The following is a 26,045-nucleotide window of genomic DNA, read 5'->3' on the forward strand; positions in this document are numbered from 1 at the left end:
AAGTGTGATAGTGGCCGTGACCTGGGAGAGGTGTGTGAGTGACCGTGACCTGGGAGAGGTGTTTGAGACCGTGACCTGGTAGAGGAGTGAGTGACCGTGATCTGGGAGATGTGTGTGTCAGACTGTGAACTGGGAGAGGTGTGTGTGAGACCGTGACCTGGGAGAGGTGTGTGAGTGACCGTGACCTGGGAGAGGAGTGAGTGACCGTGATCTGGGAGATGTGTGTGTCAGACTGTGAACTGGGAGAGGTGTGTGTGAGCTGTGTACTGGGAGAGGTGTGTGTGTAACCATGACCTCAGAGAGGTGTGTGTAACCATTACCTGGGAGAGGTGTGTGAGTGACCTTGACCTGAGAGTGGTGTGTGTGAGACCATGACCTGGGCGAAGTGTGTGAGTGACCGTGACCTGGTGAGGTGTGTGTGAGTCTGTGACCTGGGAGAGGTGTGTGTAACTGTGACCTGGGAGAGGTGTGTCAGTGACCATGACCTGGGGGATGTGTGTGAGACCGTGACCTGGGAAAGATGTGCGAGATCGTGACCTGGGAGAAGTGTGTGAATGACCAGTACCTGGGAGAGGTGTGTGAGTGATCATGACCTTGGGGATGTGTGTGAGACTGTGACCTGGGAGAGGTGTGTGAGACCGTGACCTGGAAGAGGCATTTGTGACCATGACTTGGGAGAGGAGTGAGAGACCGTGACCTGGGAGAGGTGTGTGAGTGACCGTGACCTGGGAGATGTGTGTGACTGACAGTGACCTGGGAGAGGTGTTTGAGACCGTGACCTGGGAGAGGTGTGTGAGACCTTGACCTGGGAGCGCTGTGTGAGACCGTGACCTGGGAGAGGCATTTGTGACCATGACCTGGGAGAGGAGTGAGTGACCATGACCTGGGAGAAGTGTGAGAGTGACCGTGACCTGGGAGAGGTGTGTGAGTGACCGTGACCTAGGAGAGGAGTGTGTGGGACAGTGACCTGGGAGAGGAGTGTGTGGGACAGTGACCTAGGAGAGGCGTGTGTGGGACAGTGACCTGGGAGAGGAGTGTGTGGGACAGTGACCTGGGAAAGGTGTTTGTGTACCCATGACCTGGGAGAGGTGTATGAGATCTTGACCTGGGAGAGGAGTGAGTGACTATGACCTGGGAGAGGTGTGACAGTGATTGTGTCCTAGGAGGTGTGTGTGAGTGACCGTGACCTGGGAGAGGAGTGTGAGACCGTGATCTTGGAGAGGTGTCTGAGACCGTGATCTGGGAGTGATGTGCGAGACCGTGACCTGGGAGAGGTGTGTGAATGACAGGTACCTGGGCGAGGTGTGTGAGTGACCATGACCTGGGAGAGGTGTGTGTGAGACCGTCACCTGGGAGAGGTGTGTGTGATACCATGACCTGGGAGAGGTGTGTGTGTAACCATGACCTGGGAGAAGAGTGTGAGACCGTGACCTGGGAGAGGCTTTTGTGACCAGTACCTGGGAGAGGAGTGAGTGACCATGACCTGGGAGAGGAGTGAGTGACTATGACCTGGGAGAGGTGTGACAGTGATTGTGACCTAGCAGGTGTGTGTGAGTGACCGTGAACTGGGAGTGATGTCTGAGACCGCGACCTGGGAGAGGTGTGTGAATGACAGGTACCTGGGCGAGGTGTGTGAGACCGTGACCTGGGAGGGCTGTGTGTAACCATGACCTGGGAGAGCTGTGTGAGTGACCGGTACCTGGGAGAGCAGTGTGTGTAACCGTGACCTGGGAGAAGTGTGAGAGTGACCATGACCTGGGAGAGGTGTGTGAGTGACCGTGACCTGGGAGAGGTGTGTGTGGGACCGTGACCTGGGAGAGGAGTGAGTGACCGTAACCTGGGAGAGGTGTGTGTCAGACCGTGACCTGGGAGAGGTGTGTATGAGTGACCAGGACCTGGGAGAGGATTGTGAGTGACCGTGACCTGGGAGAGGTGTGTGAGTGACCTTGACCTGAGAGTGGTGTGTGTGAGACCATGACCTGGGCAAAGTGTGTGAGTGACCGTGACTTGGTGAGGTGTGTGAGACCGTGACCAGGGCGATGTGTGTCAGTGACCGTGACCTGGGAAAGGTGTGTGTGAGACCGTGACCTGGGAGAGGTGTGTGTAACCGTGACTTCGGAGAGGTGTGTGAGTGACAGTGACCTGGGAGAGGTGTGTGTAACCATGACCTAGGTGTGGTGTGAGTGACCATGACCTAGGAGAGGTGTGAGAGAGACCATGACCTGGGAGAGGTGTGTGTAACCATGACCTCAGAGATGTGTGTGTGAGACCGTGACCTGGGAGAGGTGTGTGAGACCAGAACCTGGAAGAAGTGTGTGAGTGACCATGACCTGGGAGAGGTGTGTGAGCCGTGTCCTGGGAGAGGTGTGTGTGTAACCATGACCTGGGAGAAGTGTTTGAGTGACCATGAACTGGGAGAGGTGTGTGTGAGACCGTGACCTGGGAGAGGCTTTGGTGACCTTGACCTGGGAGAGGAGTGAGTGACTATGACCTGGGAGAGGTGTGACAATGATTGTGACCTAGGAGGGGTGTGTGATTGACCGTGACCTGCGAGAGGTGTGTGAGTGACAATGACCTGGGGGAGGTGTGTGTGAGACCGTGACCTGGGTGAGGTGTGTGAGTGACCGTGACCTGGGAGAGGTGTGTGTGAGACTGTGACCTGTGAGAGGTGCGTGTGAAAAGGTGACCTGGGAGAGGTGTGTGTAACTGTGACCTGGGAGAGGTGTGTGAGTGACCATGACCTGGGAGAGGTGTGTGTGAGACCGTGACCTGGGAGAGACTTTTGTGACCATAACCTGGGAGAGGTGTGTGTGTAACCGTGACCTGAGAGAGGTGTGTGAGTGACCGTGACGTGGGAGTGGTGTGTGTGATACCGTGACATGAGAGAGGTGTGTATGAGACCGTGACCTGGGAGAGGTGTGTGAGATTGTGACCTGGCAGATGTGTGTGAAACCGTGATCTTGGAGAGGTGTGTGAATGACCGGTTCCTGGGAGAGGTGTGTGAGTGACCATGACCTGGGGGATGTGTGTGAGACCCTGACCTGGGAAAGGTGTGCGAGATCGTGACCTGGGAGAAGTGTGTGAATGACCAGTACCTGGGAGAGGTGTGTGAGTGATCATGACCTGGGGGATATGTGTGAGACTGTGACCTGGGAGAGGTGTGTGAGTGACCGTGACCTGGGAGATGTGTGTGACTGACAGTGACCTGGGAGAGGTGTTTGAGACCGTGACCTGGGAGAGGTGTGTGAGACCGTGACCTGGGAGAGGTGTGTGAGACTTTGACCTGGGAGCGCTGTGTGAGACCGTGACCTGGGAGAGGCATTTGTGACCATGACCTGGGAGAGGAGTGAGTGACCATGACCTGGGAGAGGTGTGTGTGAGACCTTGACCTGGGAGAGGCTTTTGTAACCTTGACCTGGGAGAGGTGTGACAATGATTGTGACCTAGGAGGGGTGTGTGATTGACCGTGACCTGCGAGAGGTGTGTGAGTGACAATGACCTGGGGGAGGTAAGTGTGAGACCGTGACCTGGGTGAGGTGTGTGAGTGACCGTGACCTGGGAGATGTGTGTGTGAGACTGTGACCTGTGAGAGGTGTGTGTGAAACGGTGACCTGGGAGAGGTGTGTGTAACTGTGACCAGGGAGAGGTGTGTGAGACCGTGACCTGGGAGAGGTGTGTGAGACCGTGACCTGGGAGAAGCATTTGTGACCGTGACCTGGGAGAGGTGTGTAAGTGACCGGGACCTGGGAGAGGTGTTTGAGACCGTGACCTAGGAGAGGTGTGTGTGAGACCGTGACCTGGTAGAGGAGTGAGTGACCGTGATCTGGGAGATGTGTGTGTCAGACCGTGACCTGGGAGAGGTGTGTGTGAGACCGTGACCTGGGAGATGAGTGAGTGACCATGGCCTGGGAGAAGTATGTGAGTGACCGTGACCTGGGAGAGGTGTGTGAGACCTTGACCTGGGAGCGGTGTGTGAGACCGTGACCTGGGAGAGGCATTTGTGACCATGACCTGGGAGAGTAGTGAGTAACCATGACCTGGGAGAAGTGTGAGAGTGACCATGACCTGGGAGAGGTGTGTGAGTGACCGTGACCTGGGAGAGATGTGTGAGACCGTGACCTGGGAGTGGCATTTGTGACCATGACCTGGGAGAGTAGTGAGTAACCATGACCTGGGAGAAGTGTGAGAGTGACCATGACCTGGGAGAGGTGTGTGAGTGACTGTGACCTGGGAGAGGTGTGTGTGGGACCGTGACCTGGGAGAGGAGTGAGTTACCGTGACCTGGGAGAGGTGTGTGTCAGACCGTGACCTGGGAGAGGTGTGTATGAGTGACCAGGACCTGGGAAAGGATTGTGAGTGACCACGACCTGGGAGAGGTGTGTGTCAGACCGTGACCTGGGAGAAGTGTGTGAGTGACCTTGACCTGAGAGTGGTGTGTGTGAGACCATGACCAGGGCGATGTGTGTGAGTGACCGTGACCTGGGAGAGGTGTGTGTCAGACCGTGACCTGGGAGAGGTGTGTATGAGTGACCAGGACCTGGGAAAGGATTGTGTCAGACCGTGACCTGGGAGAAGTGTGTGTCAGACCGTGACCTGGGAGAAGTGTGTGAGTGACCTTGACCTGAGAGTGGTGTGTGTGAGACCATGACCAGGGCGATGTGTGTGAGTGACCGTGACCTGGGAGAGGTGTGTGTGAGACCGTGACCTGGGAGAGGTGTGTGTGAGACCGTGACCTGGGAGAGGTTTGTGTAACCGTGACCTGGGAGAGGTTTGTGTAACCGTGACCTCGGAGAGGTGTGTGAGTGACCATGACCTGGGAGAGGTGTGTGAGACCGTGACCTGGGAGAGGCATTTGTGACCATGACCTGGGAGAGTAGTGAGTAACCATGACCTGGGAGAAGTGTGAGAGTGACCATGACCTGGGAGAGGTGTGTGAGTGACTGTGACCTGGGAGAGGTGTGTGTGGGACCGTGACCTGGGAGAGGAGTGAGTGACCGTGACCTGGGAGAGGTGTGTGTCAGACCGTGACCTGGGACAGGTGTGTATGAGTGACCAGGACCTGGGAAAGGATTGTGAGTGACCATGACCTGGGAGAGGTGTGTGTCAGACCGTGACCTGGGAGAAGTGTGTGAGTGACCGTGACCTGGGAGAGGTGTGTGAGTGACCTTGACCTGAGAGTGGTGTGTGTGAGACCATGACCAGGGCGATGTGTGTGAGTGACCGTGACCTGGGAGAGGTGTGTGTGAGACCGTGACCTGGGAGAGGTGTGTGTGAGACCGTGACCTGGGAGAGGTTTGTGTAACCGTGACCTCGGAGAGGTGTGTGAGTGACCATGACCTGGGAGAGGTGTGTGAGTGACAGTGACCTGGGAGAGGTTTGTGTGAGACCGTGACCTGGGAGAGGTGTGTGTAACCATGACCTAGGTGTGGTGTGAGTGACCATGACCTAGGAGAGGTGTGAGAGTGACCATGACCTGAGAGAGGTGTGTGTAACCATGACCTCAGAGAGGTGTGTGTGAGACCGTGACCTGGGAGAGGTGTGTGAGACCAGAACCTGGAAGAAGTGTGTGAGTGACCATGTCGTGGGAGAGGTGTGTGTGTAACCATGACCTGGGAGAGGTGTGTGAGTGACCATGACCTGGGAGAGGTGTGTGTGAGACCGTGACCTGGGAGAGGCTTTTGTGACCTTGACCTGGGAGAGGTGTGACAATGATTGTGACCTAGGAGGGGTGTGTGATTGACCGTGACCTGCGAGAGGTGTGTGAGTGACAATGACCTGGGGGAGGTGAGTGTGAGACCGTGACCTGGGTGAGGTGTGTGAGTGACCGTGACCTGGGAGAGGTCTGTGTGAGACTGTGACCTGTGAGAGGTGTGTGTGAAACGGTGACCTGGGAGAGGTGTGTGTAACTGTGACCTGGGAGAGGTGTGTGAGTGACCATGACCTGGGAGAGGTGTGTGTGAGACCGTGACCTGGGAGAGACTTTTGTGACCATAACCTGAGAGAGGTGTGTGTGTAACCGTGACCTGGGAGAGGTGTGTGAGTGACCATGACCTGGGAGAGGTGTGTGTGAGACCGTGACCTGGGAGAGGCTTTTGTGACCTTGACCTGGGAGAGGAGAGAGTGACTATGACCTGGGAGAGGTGTGACAATGATTGTGACCTAGGAGGGGTGTGTGATTGACCGTGACGTGGGAGAGGTGTGTGTGAGACCGTGACATGGGAGAGGTGTGTATGAGACCGTGACCTGGGAGAGGTGTGTGTAACCGTGACCTAGGAGTGGTGTGTGAGTGACCATGACCTAGGAGAGGTGTGTGAATGACCATGACCTGGGAGAGGTGTGTGAGCTGTGTACTGGGAGAGGTGTGTGTGTAACCATGACCTCAGAGAGGTGTGTGTAACCATTACCTGGGAGAGGTGTGTGAGTGACCTTGACCTGAGAGTGGTGTGTGTGAGACCATGACCTGGGCGAAGTGTGTGAGTGACCGTGACCTGGTGAGGTGTGTGTGAGACTGTGACCTGGGAGAGGTGTGTGTAACTGTGACCTGGGAGAGGTGTGTGTAACTGTGACCTGGGAGAGGTGTGTCAGTGACCATGACCTGGGCGATGTGTGTGAGACCGTGACCTGGGAAAGGTGTGCGAGATCGTGACCTGGGAGAAGTGTGTGAATGACCAGTACCTGGGAGAGGTGTGTGAGTGATCATGACCTTGGGGATGTGTGTGAGACTGTGACCTGGGAGAGGTGTATGAGACCGTGACCTGGAAGAGGCATTTGTGACCATGACTTGGGAGAGGAGTGAGAGACCGTGACCTGGGAGAGGTGTGTGAGTGACCGTGACCTGGGAGAAGTGTGTGAGTGACCTTGACCTGAGAGTGGTGTGTGTGAGACCATGACCAGGGCGATGTGTGTGAGTGACCGTGACCTGGGAGAGGTGTGTGTGAGACCGTGACCTGGGAGAGGTGTGTGTGAGACCGTGACCTGGGAGAGGTTTGTGTAACCGTGACCTGGGAGAGGTTTGTGTAACCGTGACCTCGGAGAGGTGTGTGAGTGACCATGACCTGGGAGAGGTGTGTGAGACCGTGACCTGGGAGAGGCATTTGTGACCATGACCTGGGAGAGTAGTGAGTAACCATGACCTGGGAGAAGTGTGAGAGTGACCATGACCTGGGAGAGGTGTGTGAGTGACTGTGACCTGGGAGAGGTGTGTGTGGGACCGTGACCTGGGAGAGGAGTGAGTGACCGTGACCTGGGAGAGGTGTGTGTCAGACCGTGACCTGGGACAGGTGTGTATGAGTGACCAGGACCTGGGAAAGGATTGTGAGTGACCATGACCTGGGAGAGGTGTGTGTCAGACCGTGACCTGGGAGAAGTGTGTGAGTGACCGTGACCTGGGAGAGGTGTGTGAGTGACCTTGACCTGAGAGTGGTGTGTGTGAGACCATGACCAGGGCGATGTGTGTGAGTGACCGTGACCTGGGAGAGGTGTGTGTGAGACCGTGACCTGGGAGAGGTGTGTGTGAGACCGTGACCTGGGAGAGGTTTGTGTAACCGTGACCTCGGAGAGGTGTGTGAGTGACCATGACCTGGGAGAGGTGTGTGAGTGACAGTGACCTGGGAGAGGTTTGTGTGAGACCGTGACCTGGGAGAGGTGTGTGTAACCATGACCTAGGTGTGGTGTGAGTGACCATGACCTAGGAGAGGTGTGAGAGTGACCATGACCTGAGAGAGGTGTGTGTAACCATGACCTCAGAGAGGTGTGTGTGAGACCGTGACCTGGGAGAGGTGTGTGAGACCAGAACCTGGAAGAAGTGTGTGAGTGACCATGTCGTGGGAGAGGTGTGTGTGTAACCATGACCTGGGAGAGGTGTGTGAGTGACCATGACCTGGGAGAGGTGTGTGTGAGACCGTGACCTGGGAGAGGCTTTTGTGACCTTGACCTGGGAGAGGTGTGACAATGATTGTGACCTAGGAGGCGTGTGTGATTGACCGTGACCTGCGAGAGGTGTGTGAGTGACAATGACCTGGGGGAGGTGAGTGTGAGACCGTGACCTGGGTGAGGTGTGTGAGTGACCGTGACCTGGGAGAGGTGTGTGTGAGACTGTGACCTGTGAGAGGTGTGTGTGAAACGGTGACCTGGGAGAGGTGTGTGTAACTGTGACCTGGGAGAGGTGTGTGAGTGACCATGACCTGGGAGAGGTGTGTGTGAGACCGTGACCTGGGAGAGACTTTTGTGACCATAACCTGAGAGAGGTGTGTGTGTAACCGTGACCTGGGAGAGGTGTGTGAGTGACCATGACCTGGGAGAGGTGTGTGTGAGACCGTGACCTGGGAGAGGCTTTTGTGACCTTGACCTGGGAGAGGAGAGAGTGACTATGACCTGGGAGAGGTGTGACAATGATTGTGACCTAGGAGGGGTGTGTGATTGACCGTGACGTGGGAGAGGTGTGTGTGAGACCGTGACATGGGAGAGGTGTGTATGAGACCGTGACCTGGGAGAGGTGTGTGTAACCGTGACCTAGGAGTGGTGTGTGAGTGACCATGACCTAGGAGAGGTGTGTGAATGACCATGACCTGGGAGAGGTGTGTGAGCTGTGTACTGGGAGAGGTGTGTGTGTAACCATGACCTCAGAGAGGTGTGTGTAACCATTACCTGGGAGAGGTGTGTGAGTGACCTTGACCTGAGAGTGGTGTGTGTGAGACCATGACCTGGGCGAAGTGTGTGAGTGACCGTGACCTGGTGAGGTGTGTGTGAGTCTGTGACCTGGGAGAGGTGTGTGTAACTGTGACCTGGGAGAGGTGTGTCAGTGACCATGACCTGGGGGATGTGAGTGAGACCGTGACCTGGGAAAGGTGTGCGAGATCGTGACCTGGGAGAAGTGTGTGAATGACCAGTACCTGGGAGAGGTGTGTGAGTGATCATGACCTTGGGGATGTGTGTGAGACTGTGACCTGGGAGAGGTGTGTGAGACCGTGACCTGGAAGAGGCATTTGTGACCATGACTTGGGAGAGGAGTGAGAGACCGTGACCTGGGAGAGGTGTGTGAGTGACCGTGACCTGGGAGATGTGTGTGACTGACAGTGACCTGGGAGAGGTGTTTGAGACCGTGACCTGGGAGAGGTGTGTGAGACCTTGACCTGGGAGCGCTGTGTGAGACCGTGACCTGGGAGAGGCATTTGTGACCATGACCTGGGAGAGGAGTGAGTGACCATGACCTGGGAGAAGTGTGAGAGTGACCGTGACCTGGGAGAGGTGTGTGAGTGACCGTGACCTAGGAGAGGCGTGTGTGGGACAGTGACCTGGGAGAGGAGTGTGTGGGACAGTGACCTGGGAAAGGTGTTTGTGTACCCATGACCTGGGAGAGGTGTATGAGATCTTGACCTGGGAGAGGAGTGAGTGACTATGACCTGGGAGAGGTGTGACAGTGATTGTGTCCTAGGAGGTGTGTGTGAGTGACCGTGACCTGGGAGAGGAGTGTGAGACCGTGATCTTGGAGAGGTGTCTGAGACCGTGATCTGGGAGTGATGTGCGAGACCGTGACCTGGGAGAGGTGTGTGAATGACAGGTACCTGGGCGAGGTGTGTGAGTGACCATGACCTGGGAGAGGTGTGTGTGAGACCGTCACCTGGGAGAGGTGTGTGTGATACCGTGACCTGGGAGAGGTGTGTGTGTAACCATGACCTGGGAGAAGAGTGTGAGACCGTGACCTGGGAGAGGCTTTTGTGACCAGGACCTGGGAGAGGAGTGAGTGACTATGACCTGGGAGAGGCTTTTGTGACCATGACCTGGGAGAGGAGTGAGTGACTATGACCTGGGAGAGGTGTGACAGTGATTGTGACCTAGCAGGTGTGTGTGAGTGACCGTGAACTGGGAGTGATGTCTGAGACCGCGACCTGGGAGAGGTGTGTGAATGACAGGTACCTGGGCGAGGTGTGTGAGACCGTGACCTGGGAGGGCTGTGTGTAACCATGACCTGGGAGAGCTGTGTGAGTGACCGGTACCTGGGAGAGCAGTGTGTGTAACCGTGACCTGGGAGAAGTGTGAGAGTGACCATGACCTGGGAGAGGTGTGTGAGTGACCGTGACCTGGGAGACGTGTGTGTGGGACCGTGACCTGGGAGAGGAGTGAGCGACCGTAACCTGGGAGAGGTGTGTGTCAGACCGTGACCTGGGAGAGGTGTGTATGAGTGACCAGGACCTGGGAGAGGATTGTGAGTGACCATGACCTGGGAGAGGTGTGTGTCAGACCATGACCTCGGAGAAGTGTGTGAGTGACCGTGACCTGGGAGAGGTGTGTGAGTGACCTTGACCTGAGAGTGGTGTGTGTGAGACCATGACCTGGGCAAAGTGTGTGAGTGACCGTGACTTGGTGAGGTGTGTGAGACCGTGACCAGGGCGATGTGTGTCAGTGACCGTGACCTGGGAAAGGTGTGTGTGAGACCGTGACCTGGGAGAGGTGTGTGTAACCGTGACTTCGGAGAGGTGTGTGAGTGACAGTGACCTGGGAGAGGTGTGTGTAACCATGACCTAGGTGTGGTGTGAGTGATCATGACCTTGGAGAGGTGTGAGAGAGACCATGACCTGGGAGAGGTGTGTGTAACCATGACCTCAGAGATGTGTGTGTGAGACCGTGACCTGGGAGAGGTGTGTGAGACCAGAACCTGGAAGAAGTGTGTGAGTGACCATGACCTGGGAGAGGTGTGTGAGCCGTGTCCTGGGAGAGGTGTGTGTGTAACCATGACCTGGGAGAAGTGTTTGAGTGACCATGAACTGGGAGAGGTGTGTGTGAGACCGTGACCTGGGAGAGGCTTTGGTGACCTTGACCTGGGAGAGGAGTGAGTGACTATGACCTGGGAGAGGTGTGACAATGATTGTGACCTAGGAGGGGTGTGTGATTGACCGTGACCTGCGAGAGGTGTGTGAGTGACAATGACCTGGGGGAGGTGTGTGTGAGACCGTGACCTGGGTGAGGTGTGTGAGTGACCGTGACCTGGCAGAGGTGTGTGTGAGACTGTGACCTGTGAGAGGTGCGTGTGAAAAGGTGACCTGGGAGAGGTGTGTGTAACTGTGACCTGGGAGAGGTGTGTGAGTGACCATGACCTGGGAGAGGTGTGTGTGAGACCGTGACCTGGGAGAGACTTTTGTGACCATAACCTGGGAGAGGTGTGTGTGTAACCGTGACCTGAGAGAGGTGTGTGAGTGACCGTGACGTGGGAGTGGTGTGTGTGTGATACCGTGACATGAGAGAGGTGTGTATGAGACCGTGACCTGGGAGAGGTGTGTGAGATTGTGACCTGGCAGATGTGTGTGAAACCGTGATCTTGGAGAGGTGTGTGAATGACCGGTTCCTGGGAGAGGTGTGTGAGTGACCATGACCTGGGGGATGTGTGTGAGACCCTGACCTGGGAAAGGTGTGCGAGCTCGTGACCTGGGAGAAGTGTGTGAATGACCAGTACCTGGGAGAGGTGTGTGAGTGATCATGACCTGGGGGATGTGTGTGAGACTGTGACCTGGGAGAGGTGTGTGAGTGACCGTGACCTGGGAGATGTGTGTGACTGACAGTGACCTGGGAGAGGTGTTTGAGACCGTGACCTGGGAGAGGTGTGTGAGACCGTGACCTGGGAGAGGTGTGTGAGACTTTGACCTGGGAGCGCTGTGTGAGACCGTGACCTGGGAGAGGCATTTGTGACCATGACCTGGGAGAGGAGTGAGTGACCATGACCTGGGAGAGGTGTGTGTGAGACCGTGACCTGGGAGAGGCTTTTGTGACCTTGACCTGGGAGAGGTGTGACAATGATTGTGACCTAGGAGGGGTGTGTGATTGACCGTGACCTGGGTGAGGTGTGTGAGTGACCGTGACCTGGGAGATGTGTGTGTGAGACTGTGACCTGTGAGAGGTGTGTGTGAAACGGTGACCTGGGAGAGGTGTGTGTAACTGTGACCAGGGAGAGGTGTGTGAGACCGTGACCTGGGAGAGGTGTGTGAGACCGTGACCTGGCAGAAGCATTTGTGACCGTGACCTGGGAGAGGTGTGTAAGTGACCGGGACCTGGGAGAGGTGTTTGAGACCGTGACCTAGGAGAGGTGTGTGTGAGACCGTGACCTGGTAGAGGAGTGAGTGACCGTGATCTGGGAGATGTGTGTGTCAGACCGTGACCTGGGAGAGGTGTGTGTGAGACCGTGACCTGGGAGATGAGTGAGTGACCATGGCCTGGGAGAAGTATGTGAGTGACCGTGAACTGGGAGAGGTGTGTGAGACCTTGACCTGGGAGCGGTGTGTGAGACCGTGACCTGGGAGAGGCATTTGTGACCATGACCTGGGAGAGTAGTGAGTAACCATGACCTGGGAGAAGTGTGAGAGTGACCATGACCTGGGAGAGGTGTGTGAGTGACCGTGACCTGGGAGAGATGTGTGAGACCGTGACCTGGGAGAGGCATTTGTGACCATGACCTGGGAGAGTAGTGAGTAACCATGACCTGGGAGAAGTGTGAGAGTGACCATGACCTGGGAGAGGTGTGTGAGTGACTGTGACCTGGGAGAGGTGTGTGTGGGGACCGTGACCTGGGAGAGGAGTGAGTTACCGTGACCTGGGAGAGGTGTGTGTCAGACCGTGACCTGGGAGAGGTGTGTATGAGTGACCAGGACCTGGGAAAGGATTGTGAGTGACCATGACCTGGGAGAGGTGTGTGTCAGACCGTGACCTGGGAGAAGTGTGTGAGTGACCGTGACCTGGGAGAGGTGTGTGAGTGACCTTGACCTGAGAGTGGTGTGTGTGAGACCATGACCAGGGCGATGTGTGTGAGTGACCGTGACCTGGGAGAGGTGTGTGTGAGACCGTGACCTGGGAGAGGTGTGTGTGAGACCGTGACCTGGGAGAGGTTTGTGTAACCGTGACCTCGGAGAGGTGTGTGAGTGACCATGACCTGGGAGAGGTGTGTGAGTGACAGTGACCTGGGAGAGGTTTGTGTGAGACCGTGACCTGGGAGAGGTGTGTGTAACCATGACCTAGGTGTGGTGTGAGTGACCATGACCTAGGAGAGGTGTGAGAGTGACCATGACCTGAGAGAGGTGTGTGTAACCATGACCTCAGAGAGGTGTGTGTGAGACCGTGACCTGGGAGAGGTGTGTGAGACCAGAACCTGGAAGAAGTGTGTGAGTGACCATGTCGTGGGAGAGGTGTGTGTGTAACCATGACCTGGGAGAGGTGTGTGAGTGACCATGACCTGGGAGAGGTGTGTGTGAGACCGTGACCTGGGAGAGGCTTTTGTGACCTTGACCTGGGAGAGGTGTGACAATGATTGTGACCTAGGAGGGGTGTGTGATTGACCGTGACCTGCGAGAGGTGTGTGAGTGACAATGACCTGGGGGAGGTGAGTGTGAGACCGTGACCTGGGTGAGGTGTGTGAGTGACCGTGACCTGGGAGAGGTGTGTGTGAGACTGTGACCTGTGAGAGGTGTGTGTGAAACGGTGACCTGGGAGAGGTGTGTGTAACTGTGACCTGGGAGAGGTGTGTGAGTGACCATGACCTGGGAGAGGTGTGTGTGAGACCGTGACCTGGGAGAGACTTTTGTGACCATAACCTGAGAGAGGTGTGTGTGTAACCGTGACCTGGGAGAGGTGTGTGAGTGACCATGACCTGGGAGAGGTGTGTGTGAGACCGTGACCTGGGAGAGGCTTTTGTGACCTTGACCTGGGAGAGGAGAGAGTGACTATGACCTGGGAGAGGTGTGACAATGATTGTGACCTAGGAGGGGTGTGTGATTGACCGTGACGTGGGAGAGGTGTGTGTGAGACCGTGACATGGGAGATGTGTGTATGAGACCGTGACCTGGGAGAGGTGTGTGTAACCGTGACCTAGGAGTGGTGTGTGAGTGACCATGACCTAGGAGAGGTGTGTGAATGACCATGACCTGGGAGAGGTGTGTGAGCTGTGTACTGGGAGAGGTGTGTGTGTAACCATGACCTCAGAGAGGTGTGTGTAACCATTACCTGGGAGAGGTGTGTGAGTGACCTTGACCTGAGAGTGGTGTGTGTGAGACCATGATCTGGGCGAAGTGTGTGAGTGACCGTGACCTGGTGAGGTGTGTGTGAGACTGTGACCTGGGAGAGGTGTGTGTAACTGTGACCTGGGAGAGGTGTGTCAGTGACCATGACCTGGGGGATGTGTGTGAGACCGTGACCTGGGAAAGGTGTGCGAGATCGTGACCTGGGAGAAGTGTGTGAATGACCAGTACCTGGGAGAGGTGTGTGAGTGATCATGACCTTGGGGATGTGTGTGAGACTGTGACCTGGGAGAGGTGTATGAGACCGTGACCTGGAAGAGGCATTTGTGACCATGACTTGGGAGAGGAGTGAGAGACCGTGACCTGGGAGAGGTGTGTGAGTGACCGTGACCTGGGAGATGTGTGTGACTGACAGTGACCTGGGAGAGGTGTTTGAGACCGTGACCTGGGAGAGGTGTGTGAGACCTTGACCTGGGAGCGCTGTGTGAGACCGTGACCTGGGAGAGGCATTTGTGACCATGACCTGGGAGAGGAGTGAGTGACCATGACCTGGGAGAAGTGTGAGAGTGACCGTGACCTGGGAGAGGTGTGTGAGTGACCGTGACCTAGGAGAGGAGTGTGTGGGACAGTGACCTGGGAGAGGAGTGTGTGGGACAGTGACCTGGGAAAGGTGTTTGCGTACCCATGACCTGGGAGAGGTGTATGAGATCTTGACCTGGGAGAGGAGTGAGTGACTATGACCTGGGAGAGGTGTGACAGTGATTGTGACCTAGGAGGTGTGTGTGAGTGACCGTGACCTGGGAGAGGAGTGTGAGACCGTGATCTTGGAGAGGTGTGTGAATGACAGGTAGCTGGGCGAGGTGTGTGAGTGACCATGACCTGGGAGAGGTGTGTGTGAGACCGTCACCTGGGAGAGGTGTGTGTGATACCGTGACCTGGGAGAGGTGTGTGTAACAGTGACTGGGAGAGGTGTGTGAGTGACCGTTACCTGGGAGAGGTGTGTGTGTAACCATGACCTGGGAGAAGAGTGTGAGACCGTGACCTGGGAGAGGCTTTTGTGACCAGGACCTGGGAGAGGAGTGAGTGACTATGACCTGGGAGAGGCTTTTGTGACCATGACCTGGGAGAGGAGTGAGTGACTATGACCTGGGAGAGGTGTGACAGTGATTGTGACCTAGCAGGTGTGTGTGAGTGACCGTGAACTGGGAGTGATGTCTGAGACCGCGACCTGGGAGAGGTGTGTGAATGACAGGTACCTGGGCGAGGTGTGTGAGACCGTGACCTGGGAGTGCTGTGTGTAACCATGACCTGGGAGAGCTGTGTGAGTGACCGGTACCTGGGAGAGCAGTGTGTGTAACCGTGACCTGGGAGAAGTGTGAGAGTGACCATGACCTGGGAGAGGTGTGTGAGTGACCGTGACCTGGGAGAGGTGTGTGTGGGACCGTGACCTGGGAGAGGAGTGAGTGACCGTAACCTGGGAGAGGTGTGTGTCAGACCGTGACCTGGGAGAGGTGTGTATGAGTGACCAGGACCTGGGAGAGGATTGTGAGTGACCATGACCTGGGAGAGGTGTGTGTCAGACCATGACCTGGGAGAAGTGTGCGAGTGACCGTGACCTGGGAGAGGTGTGTGTGAGACTGTGACCTGTGAGAGGTGTGTGTGAAAAGGTGACCTGGGAGAGGTGTGTGTAACTGTGACCTGGGAGAGGTGTGTGAGTGACCATGACCTGGGAGAGGTGTGTGTGAGACCGTGACCTGGGAGAGACTTTTGTGACCATAACCTGGGAGAGGTGTGTGTGTAACCGTGACCTGAGAGAGGTGTGTGAGTGACCGTGACGTGGGAGTGGTGTGTGTGATACCGTGACATGAGAGAGGTGTGTATGAGACCGTGACCAGGGAGAGGTGTGTGAGATTGTGACCTGGCAGATGTGTGTGAAACCGTGATCTTGGAGAGGTGTGTGAATGACCGGTTCCTGGGAGAGGTGTGTGAGTGACCATGACCTGGGGGATGTGTGTGAGACCCTGACCTGGGAAAGGTGTGCGAGATCGTGACCTGGGAGAAGTGTGTGAATGACCAGTACCTGGGAGAGGTGTGTGAGTGATCATGACCTGGGGGATGTGTGTGAGACTGTGACCTGGGAGAGGTGTGTGAGTGACCGTGACCTGGGAGATGTGTGTGACTGACAGTGACCTGGGAGAGGTGTTTGAGACCGTGACCTGGGAGAGGTGTGTGAGACCGTGACCTGGGAGAGGTGTGTGAGACTTTGACCTGGGAGCGCTGTGTGAGACCGTGACCTGGGAGAGGCATTTGTGACCATGACCTGGGAGAGGAGTGAGTGACCATGACCTGGGAGAGGTGTGTGTGAGACCGTGACCTGGGAGAGGCTTTTGTGACCTTGACCTGGGAGAGGTGTGACAATGATTGTGACCTAGGAGGGGTGTGTGATTGACTGTGACCTGCGAGAGGTGTGTGAGTGACAATGACCTGGGGGAGGTAAGTGTGAGACCGTGACCTGGGTGAGGTGTGTGAGTGACCGTGACCTGGGAGATGTGTGTGTGAGACTGTGACCTGTGAGAGGTGTGTGTGAAACGGTGACCTGGGAGAGGTGTGTGTAACTGTGACCAGGGAGAGGTGTGTGAGACCGTGACCTGGGAGAGGTGTGTGAGACCGTGACCTGGGAGAAGCATTTGTGACCATGACCTGGGGGAGGAGTGAGTGACCATGACCTGGGAGAAGTGTGAGAGTGACCGTGACCTGGGAGAGGTGTGTAAGTGACCGGGACCTGGGAGAGGTGTTTGAGACCGTGACCTAGGAGAGGTGTGTGTGAGACCGTGACCTGGTAGAGGAGTGAGTGACCGTGATCTGGGAGATGTGTGTGTCAGACCGTGACCTGGGAGAGGTGTGTGTGAGACCGTGACCTGGGAGATGAGTGAGTGACCATGGCCTGGGAGAAGTATGTGAGTGACCGTGACCTGGGAGAGGTGTGTGAGACCTTGACCTGGGAGCGGTGTGTGAGACCGTGACCTGGGAGAGGCATTTGTGACCATGACCTGGGAGAGTAGTGAGTAACCATGACCTGGGAGAAGTTTGAGAGTGACCATGACCTGGGAGAGGTGTGTGAGTGACCGTGACCTGGGAGAGATGTGTGAGACCGTGACCTGGGAGAGGCATTTGTGACCATGACCTGGGAGAGTAGTGAGTAACCATGACCTGGGAGAAGTGTGAGAGTGACCATGACCTGGGAGAGGTGTGTGAGTGACTGTGACCTGGGAGAGGTGTGTGTGGGACCGTGACCTGGGAGAGGAGTGAGTTACCGTGACCTGGGAGAGGTGTGTGTCAGACCGTGACCTGGGAGAGGTGTGTATGAGTGACCAGGACCTGGGAAAGGATTGTGAGTGACCATGACCTGGGAGAGGTGTGTGTCAGACCGTGACCTGGGAGAAGTGTGTGAGTGACCGTGACCTGGGAGAGGTGTGTGAGTGACCTTGACCTGAGAGTGGTGTGTGTGAGACCATGACCAGGGCGATGTGTGTGAGTGACCGTGACCTGGGAGAGGTGTGTGTGAGACCGTGACCTGGGAGAGGTGTGTGTGAGACCGTGACCTGGGAGAGGTTTGTGTAACCATGACCTAGGTGTGGTGTGAGTGACCATGACCTAGGAGAGGTGTGTGAGTGACCGTGACCTGGGAGATGTGTGTGACTGACAGTGACCTGGGAGAGGTGTTTGAGACCGTGACCTGGGAGCGCTGTGTGAGACCGTGACCTGGGAGAGGCATTTGTGACCATGACCTGGGAGAGGAGTGAGTGACCATGACCTGGGAGAGGTGTGTGTGAGACCGTGACCTGGGAGAGGCTTTTGTGACCTTGACCTGGGAGAGGTGTGACAATGATTGTGACCTAGGAGGGGTGTGTGATTGACCGTGACCTGCGAGAGGTGTGTGAGTGACAATGACCTGGGGGAGGTAAGTGTGAGACCGTGACCTGGGTGAGGTGTGTGAGTGACCGTGACCTGGGAGATGTGTGTGTGAGACTGTGACCTGTGAGAGGTGTGTGTGAAACGGTGACCTGGGAGAGGTGTGTGTAACTGTGACCTGGGAGAGGTGTGTGAGACCGTGACCTGGGAGAGGTGTGTGAGACCGTGACCTGGGAGAAGCATTTGTGACCATGACCTGGGGGAGGAGTGAGTGACCATGACCTGGGAGAAGTGTGAGAGTGACCGTGACGTGGGAGTGGTGTGTGTGATACCGTGACATGAGAGAGGTGTGTATGAGACCGTGACCTGGGAGAGGTGTGTGAGATTGTGACCTGGCAGATGTGTGTGAAACCGTGATCTTGGAGAGGTGTGTGAATGACCGGTTCCTGGGAGAGGTGTGTGAGTGACCATGACCTGGGGGATGTGTGTGAGACCCTGACCTGGGAAAGGTGTGCGAGATCGTGACCTGGGAGAAGTGTGTGAATGACCAGTACCTGGGAGAGGTGTGTGAGTGATCATGACCTGGGGGATGTGTGTGAGACTGTGACCTGGGAGAGGTGTGTGAGTGACCGTGACCTGGGAGATGTGTGTGACTGACAGTGACCTGGGAGAGGTGTTTGAGACCGTGACCTGGGAGAGGTGTGTGAGACCGTGACCTGGGAGAGGTGTGTGAGACTTTGACCTGGGAGCGCTGTGTGAGACCGTGACCTGGGAGAGGCATTTGTGACCATGACCTGGGAGAGGAGTGAGTGAGACCGTGACCTGGGAGAGGCTTTTGTGACCTTGACCTGGGAGAGGTGTGACAATGATTGTGACCTAGGAGGGGTGTGTGATTGACCGTGACCTGCGAGAGGTGTGTGAGTGACAATGACCTGGGGGAGGTAAGTGTGAGACCGTGACCTGGGTGAGGTGTGTGAGTGACCGTGACCTGGGAGATGTGTGTGTGAGACTGTGACCTGTGAGAGGTGTGTGTGAAACGGTGACCTGGGAGAGGTGTGTGTAACTGTGACCAGGGAGAGGTGTGTGAGACCGTGACCTGGGAGAGGTGTGTGAGACCGTGACCTGGGAGAAGCATTTGTGACCGTGACCTGGGAGAGGTGTGTAAGTGACCGGGACCTGGGAGAGGTGTTTGAGACCGTGACCTAGGAGAGGTGTGTGTGAGACCGTGACCTGGTAGAGGAGTGAGTGACCGTGATCTGGGAGATGTGTGTGTCAGACCGTGACCTGGGAGAGGTGTGTGTGAGACCGTGACCTGGGAGATGAGTGAGTGACCATGGCCTGGGAGAAGTATGTGAGTGACCGTGACCTGGGAGAGGTGTGTGAGACCTTGACCTGGGAGCGGTGTGTGAGACCGTGACCTGGGAGAGGCATTTGTGACCATGACCTGGGAGAGTAGTGAGTAACCATGACCTGGGAGAAGTGTGAGAGTGACCATGACCTGGGAGAGGTGTGTGAGTGACCGTGACCTGGGAGAGATGTGTGAGACCGTGACCTGGGAGAGGCATTTGTGACCATGACCTGGGAGAGTAGTGAGTAACCATGACCTGGGAGAAGTGTGAGAGTGACCATGACCTGGGAGAGGTGTGTGAGTGACTGTGACCTGGGAGAGGTGTGTGTGGGACCGTGACCTGGGAGAGGAGTGAGTTACCGTGACCTGGGAGAGGTGTGTGTCAGACCGTGACCTGGGAGAGGTGTGTATGAGTGACCAGGACCTGGGAAAGGATTGTGAGTGACCATGACCTGGGAGAGGTGTGTGTCAGACCGTGACCTGGGAGAAGTGTGTGAGTGACCGTGACCTGGGAGAGGTGTGTGAGTGACCTTGACCTGAGAGTGGTGTGTGTGAGACCATGACCAGGGCGATGTGTGTGAGTGACCGTGACCTGGGAGAGGTGTGTGTGAGACCGTGACCTGGGAGAGGTGTGTGTGAGACCGTGACCTGGGAGAGGTTTGTGTAACCGTGACCTCGGAGAGGTGTGTGAGTGACCATGACCTGGGAGAGGTGTGTGAGTGACAGTGACCTGGGAGAGGTTTGTGTGAGACCGTGACCTGGGAGAGGTGTGTGTAACCATGACCTAGGTGTGGTGTGAGTGACCATGACCTAGGAGAGGTGTGAGAGTGACCATGACCTGAGAGAGGTGTGTGTAACCATGACCTCAGAGAGGTGTGTGTGAGACCGTGACCTGGGAGAGGTGTGTGAGACCAGAACCTGGAAGAAGTGTGTGAGTGACCATGTCGTGGGAGAGGTGTGTGTGTAACCATGACCTGGGAGAGGTGTGTGAGTGACCATGACCTGGGAGAGGTGTGTGTGAGACCGTGACCTGGGAGAGGCTTTTGTGACCTTGACCTGGGAGAGGTGTGACAATGATTGTGACCTAGGAGGGGTGTGTGATTGACCGTGACCTGCGAGAGGTGTGTGAGTGACAATGACCTGGGGGAGGTGAGTGTGAGACCGTGACCTGGGTGAGGTGTGTGAGTGACCGTGACCTGGGAGAGGTCTGTGTGAGACTGTGACCTGTGAGAGGTGTGTGTGAAACGGTGACCTGGGAGAGGTGTGTGTAACTGTGACCTGGGAGAGGTGTGTGAGTGACCATGACCTGGGAGAGGTGTGTGTGAGACCGTGACCTGGGAGAGACTTTTGTGACCATAACCTGAGAGAGGTGTGTGTGTAACCGTGACCTGGGAGAGGTGTGTGAGTGACCATGACCTGGGAGAGGTGTGTGTGAGACCGTGACCTGGGAGAGGCTTTTGTGACCTTGACCTGGGAGAGGAGAGAGTGACTATGATCTGGTAGAGGTGTGACAATGATTGTGACCTAGGAGGGGTGTGTGATTGACCGTGACGTGGGAGAGGTGTGTGTGAGACCGTGACATGGGAGAGGTGTGTATGAGACCGTGACCTGGGAGAGGTGTGTGTAACCGTGACCTAGGAGTGGTGTGTGAGTGACCATGACCTAGGAGAGGTGTGTGAATGACCATGACCTGGGAGAGGTGTGTGAGCTGTGTACTGGGAGAGGTGTGTGTGTAACCATGACCTCAGAGAGGTGTGTGTAACCATTACCTGGGAGAGGTGTGTGAGTGACCTTGACCTGAGAGTGGTGTGTGTGAGACCATGACCTGGGCGAAGTGTGTGAGTGACCGTGACCTGGTGAGGTGTGTGTGAGACTGTGACCTGGGAGAGGTGTGTGTAACTGTGACCTGGGAGAGGTGTGTCAGTGACCATGACCTGGGGGATGTGTGTGAGACCGTGACCTGGGAAAGGTGTGCGAGATCGTGACCTGGGAGAAGTGTGTGAATGACCAGTACCTGGGAGAGGTGTGTGAGTGATCATGACCTTGGGGATGTGTGTGAGACTGTGACCTGGGAGAGGTGTATGAGACCGTGACCTGGAAGAGGCATTTGTGACCATGACTTGGGAGAGGAGTGAGAGACCGTGACCTGGGAGAGGTGTGTGAGTGACCGTGACCTGGGAGATGTGTGTGACTGACAGTGACCTGGGAGAGGTGTTTGAGACCGTGACCTGGGAGAGGTGTGTGAGACCTTGACCTGGGAGCGCTGTGTGAGACCGTGACCTGGGAGAGGCATTTGTGACCATGACCTGGGAGAGGAGTGAGTGACTATGATCTGGGAGAGGAGTGAGTGACCATGACCTGGGAGAGGAGTGTGTGGGACAGTGACCTAGGAGAGGCGTGTGTGGGACAGTGACCTGGGAGAGGAGTGTGTGGGACAGTGACCTGGGAAAGGTGTTTGTGTACCCATGACCTGGGAGAGGTGTATGAGATCTTGACCTGGGAGAGGAGTGAGTGACTATGACCTGGGAGAGGTGTGACAGTGATTGTGACCTAGGAGGTGTGTGTGAGTGACCGTGACCTGGGAGAGGAGTGTGAGACCGTGATCTTGGAGAGGTGTCTGAGACCGTGATCTGGGAGTGATGTGCGAGACCGTGACCTGGGAGAGGTGTGTGAATGACAGGTACCTGGGCGAGGTGTGTGAGTGACCATGACCTGGGAGAGGTGTGTGTGAGACCGTCACCTGGGAGAGGTGTGTGTGATACCGTGACCTGGGAGAGGTGTGTGTAACAGTGACTGGGAGAGGTGTGTGAGTGACCGTTACCTGGGAGAGGTGTGTGTGTAACCATGACCTGGGAGAAGAGTGTGAGACCGTGACCTGGGAGAGGCTTTTGTGACCAGGACCTGGGAGAGGAGTGAGTGACTATGACCTGGGAGAGGCTTTTGTGACCATGACCTGGGAGAGGAGTGAGTGACTATGACCTGGGAGAGGTGTGACAGTGATTGTGACCTAGCAGGTGTGTGTGAGTGACCGTGAACTGGGAGTGATGTCTGAGACCGCGACCTGGGAGAGGTGTGTGAATGACAGGTACCTGGGCGAGGTGTGTGAGACCGTGACCTGGGAGGGCTGTGTGTAACCATGACCTGGGAGAGCTGTGTGAGTGACCGGTACCTGGGAGAGCAGTGTGTGTAACCGTGACCTGGGAGAAGTGTGAGAGTGACCATGACCTGGGAGAGGTGTGTGAGTGACCGTGACCTGGGAGAGGTGTGTGTGGGACCGTGACCTGGGAGAGGAGTGAGTGACCGTAACCTGGGAGAGGTGTGTGTCAGACCGTGACCTGGGAGAGGTGTGTATGAGTGACCAGGACCTGGGAGAGGATTGTGAGTGACCATGACCTGGGAGAGGTGTGTGTCAGACCATGACCTGGGAGAAGTGTGTGAGTGACCGTGACCTGGGAGAGGTGTGTGAGTGACCTTGACCTGAGAGTGGTGTGTGTGAGACCATGACCTGGGCAAAGTGTGTGAGTGACCGTGACTTGGTGAGGTGTGTGAGACCGTGACCAGGGCGATGCGTGTCAGTGACCGTGACCTGGGAGAGGTGTGTGTGAGACCGTGACCTGGGCGAGGTGTGTGTAACCGTGACTTCGGAGAGGTGTGTGAGTGACAGTGACCTGGGAGAGGTGTGTGTAACCATGACCTAGGTGTGGTGTGAGTGACCATGACCTAGGAGAGGTGTGAGAGAGACCATGACCTGGGAGAGGTGTGTGTAACCATGACCTCAGAGAGGTGTGTGTGAGACCGTGACCTTGGAAAGGTGTGTGAGACCAGAAACTGGAAGAAGTGTGTGAGTGACCATGACCTGGGAGAGGTGTGTGAGCCGTGTCCTGGGAGAGGTGTGTGTGTAACCATGACCTGGGAGAAGTGTTTGAGTGACCATGAACTGGGAGAGGTGTGTGTGAGACCGTGACCTGGGAGAGGCTTTGGTGACCTTGACCTGGGAGAGGAGTGAGTGACTATGACCTGGGAGAGGTGTGACAATGATTGTGACCAAGGAGGGGTGTGTGATTGACCGTGACCTGCGAGAGGTGTGTGAGTGACAATGACCTGGGGGAGGTGTGTGTGAGACCGTGACCTGGGTGAGGTGTGTGAGTGACCGTGACCTGGGAGAGGTGTGTGTGAGACTGTGACCTGTGAGAGGTGTGTGTGAAAAGGTGACCTGGGAGAGGTGTGTGTAACTGTGACCTGGGAGAGGTGTGTGAGTGACCATGACCTGGGAGAGGTGTGTGTGAGACCGTGACCTGGGAGAGACTTTTGTGACCATAACCTGGGAGAGGTGTGTGTGTAACCGTGACCTGAGAGAGGTGTGTGAGTGACCGTGACGTGGGAGTGGTGTGTGTGATACCGTGACATGAGAGAGGTGTGTATGAGACCGTGACCTGGGAGAGGTGTATGAGATTGTGACCTGGCAGATGTGTGTGAAACCGTGATCTTGGAGAGGTGTGTGAATGACCGGTTCCTGGGAGAGGTGTGTGAGTGACCATGACCTGGGGGATGTGTGTGAGACCCTGACCTGGGAAGGGTGTGCGAGATCGTGACCTGGGAGAAGTGTGTGAACGACCAGTACCTGGGAGAGGTGTGTGAGTGATCATGACCTGGGGGATGTGTGTGAGACTGTGACCTGGGAGAGGTGTGTGAGTGACCGTGACCTGGGAGATGCGTGTGACTGACAGTGACCTGGGAGAGGTGTTTGAGACCGTGACCTGGGAGAGGTGTGTGAGACCGTGACCTGGGAGAGGTGTGTGAGACTTTGACCTGGGAGCGCTGTGTGAGACCGTGACCTGGGAGAGGCATTTGTGACCATGACCTGGGAGAGGAGTGAGTGACCATGACCTGGGAGAGGTGTGTGTGAGACCGTGACCTGGGAGAGGTGTGACAATGATTGTGACCTAGGAGGGGTGTGTGATTGACCGTGACCTGCGAGAGGTGTGTGAGTGACAATGACCTGGGGGAGGTAAGTGTGAGACCGTGACCTGGGTGAGGTGTGTGAGTGACCGTGACCTGGGAGATGTGTGTGTGAGACTGTGACCTGTGAGAGGTGTGTGTGAAACGGTGACCTGGGAGAGGTGTGTGTAACTGTGACCTGGGAGAGGTGTGTGAGTGACCATGACCTGGGAGAGGTGTGTGTGAGACCGTGACCTGGGAGAGACTTTTGTGACCATAACCTGAGAGAGGTGTGTGTGTAACCGTGACCTGGGAGAGGTGTGTGAGTGACCGTGACCTGGGAGAGGTGTGTGTGAGACCGTGACCTGGGAGAGACTTTTGTGACCATAACCTGAGAGAGGTGTGTGTGTAACCGTGACCTGGGATAGGTGTGTGAGTGACCATGACCTGGGAGAGGTGTGTGTGAGACCGTGACCTGGGAGAGGCTTTTGTGACCTTGACCTGGGAGAGGAGAGAGTGACTATGACCTGGGAGAGGTGTGACAATGATTGTGACCTAGGAGGGGTGTGTGATTGACCGTGACGTGGGAGAGGTGTGTGTGAGACCGTGACATTGGAGAGGTGTGTATGAGACCGTGACCTGGGAGAGGTGTGTGTAACCGTGACCTAGGAGTGGTGTGTGAGTGACCATGACCTAGGAGAGGTGTGTGAATGACCATGACCTGGGAGAGGTGTGTGAGCTGTGTACTGGGAGAGGTGTGTGTGTAACCATGACCTCAGAGAGGTGTGTGTAACCATTACCTGGGAGAGGTGTGTGAGTGACCTTGACCTGAGAGTGGTGTGTGTGAGACCATGACCTGGGCGAAGTGTGTGAGTGACCCTGACCTGGTGAGGTGTGTGTGAGACTGTGACCTGGGAGAGGTGTGTGTAACTGTGACCTGGGAGAGGTGTGTCAGTGACCATGACCTGGGGGATGTGTGTGAGACCGTGACCTGGGAAAGGTGTGCGAGATCGTGACCTGGGAGAAGTGTGTGAATAACCAGTACCTGGGAGAGGTGTGTGAGTGATCATGACCTTGGGGATGTGTGTGAGACTGTGACCTGGGAGAGGTGTGTGAGACCGTGACCTGCAAGAGGCATTTGTGACCATGACTTGGGAGAGGAGTGAGTGACCGTGACCTGGGAGAGGTGTGTGAGTGACCGTGACCTGGGAGATGTGTGTGACTGACAGTGACCTGGGAGAGGTGTTTGAGACCGTGACCTGGGAGAGGTGTGTGAGACCTTGACCTGGGAGCGCTGTGTGAGACCGTGACCTGGGAGAGGCATTTGTGACCATGACCTGGGAGAGGAGTGAGTGACCATGACCTGGGAGAAGTGTGAGAGTGACCGTGACCTGGGAGAGGTGTGTGAGTGACCGTGACCTAGGAGAGGAGTGTGTGGGACAGTGACCTGGAAGAGGAGTGTGTGGGACAGTGACCTGGGAAAGGTGTTTGTGTACCCATGACCTGGGAGAGGTGTATGAGATCTTGACCTGGGAGAGGAGTGAGTGACTATGACCTGGGAGAGGTGTGACAGTGATTGTGACCTAGGAGGTGTGTGTGATTGACCGTGACCTGGGAGAGGAGTGTGAGACCGTGATCTTGGAGAGGTGTCTGAGACCGTGATCTGGGAGTGATGTGTGAGACCGTTACCTGGGAGAGGTGTGTGTGTAACCATGACCTGGGAGAAGAGTGTGAGACCGTGACCTGGGAGAGGCTTTTGTGACCAGGACCTGGGAGAGGAGTGAGTGACTATGACCTGGGAGAGGCTTTTGTGACCATGACCTGGGAGAGGAGTGAGTGACTATGACCTG

The sequence above is a fragment of the Mobula birostris genome, unplaced genomic scaffold, assembly GCF_030028105.1.
Source record: "Mobula birostris isolate sMobBir1 unplaced genomic scaffold, sMobBir1.hap1 scaffold_433, whole genome shotgun sequence".
Classification (NCBI taxonomy): domain Eukaryota; kingdom Metazoa; phylum Chordata; class Chondrichthyes; order Myliobatiformes; family Myliobatidae; genus Mobula; species Mobula birostris.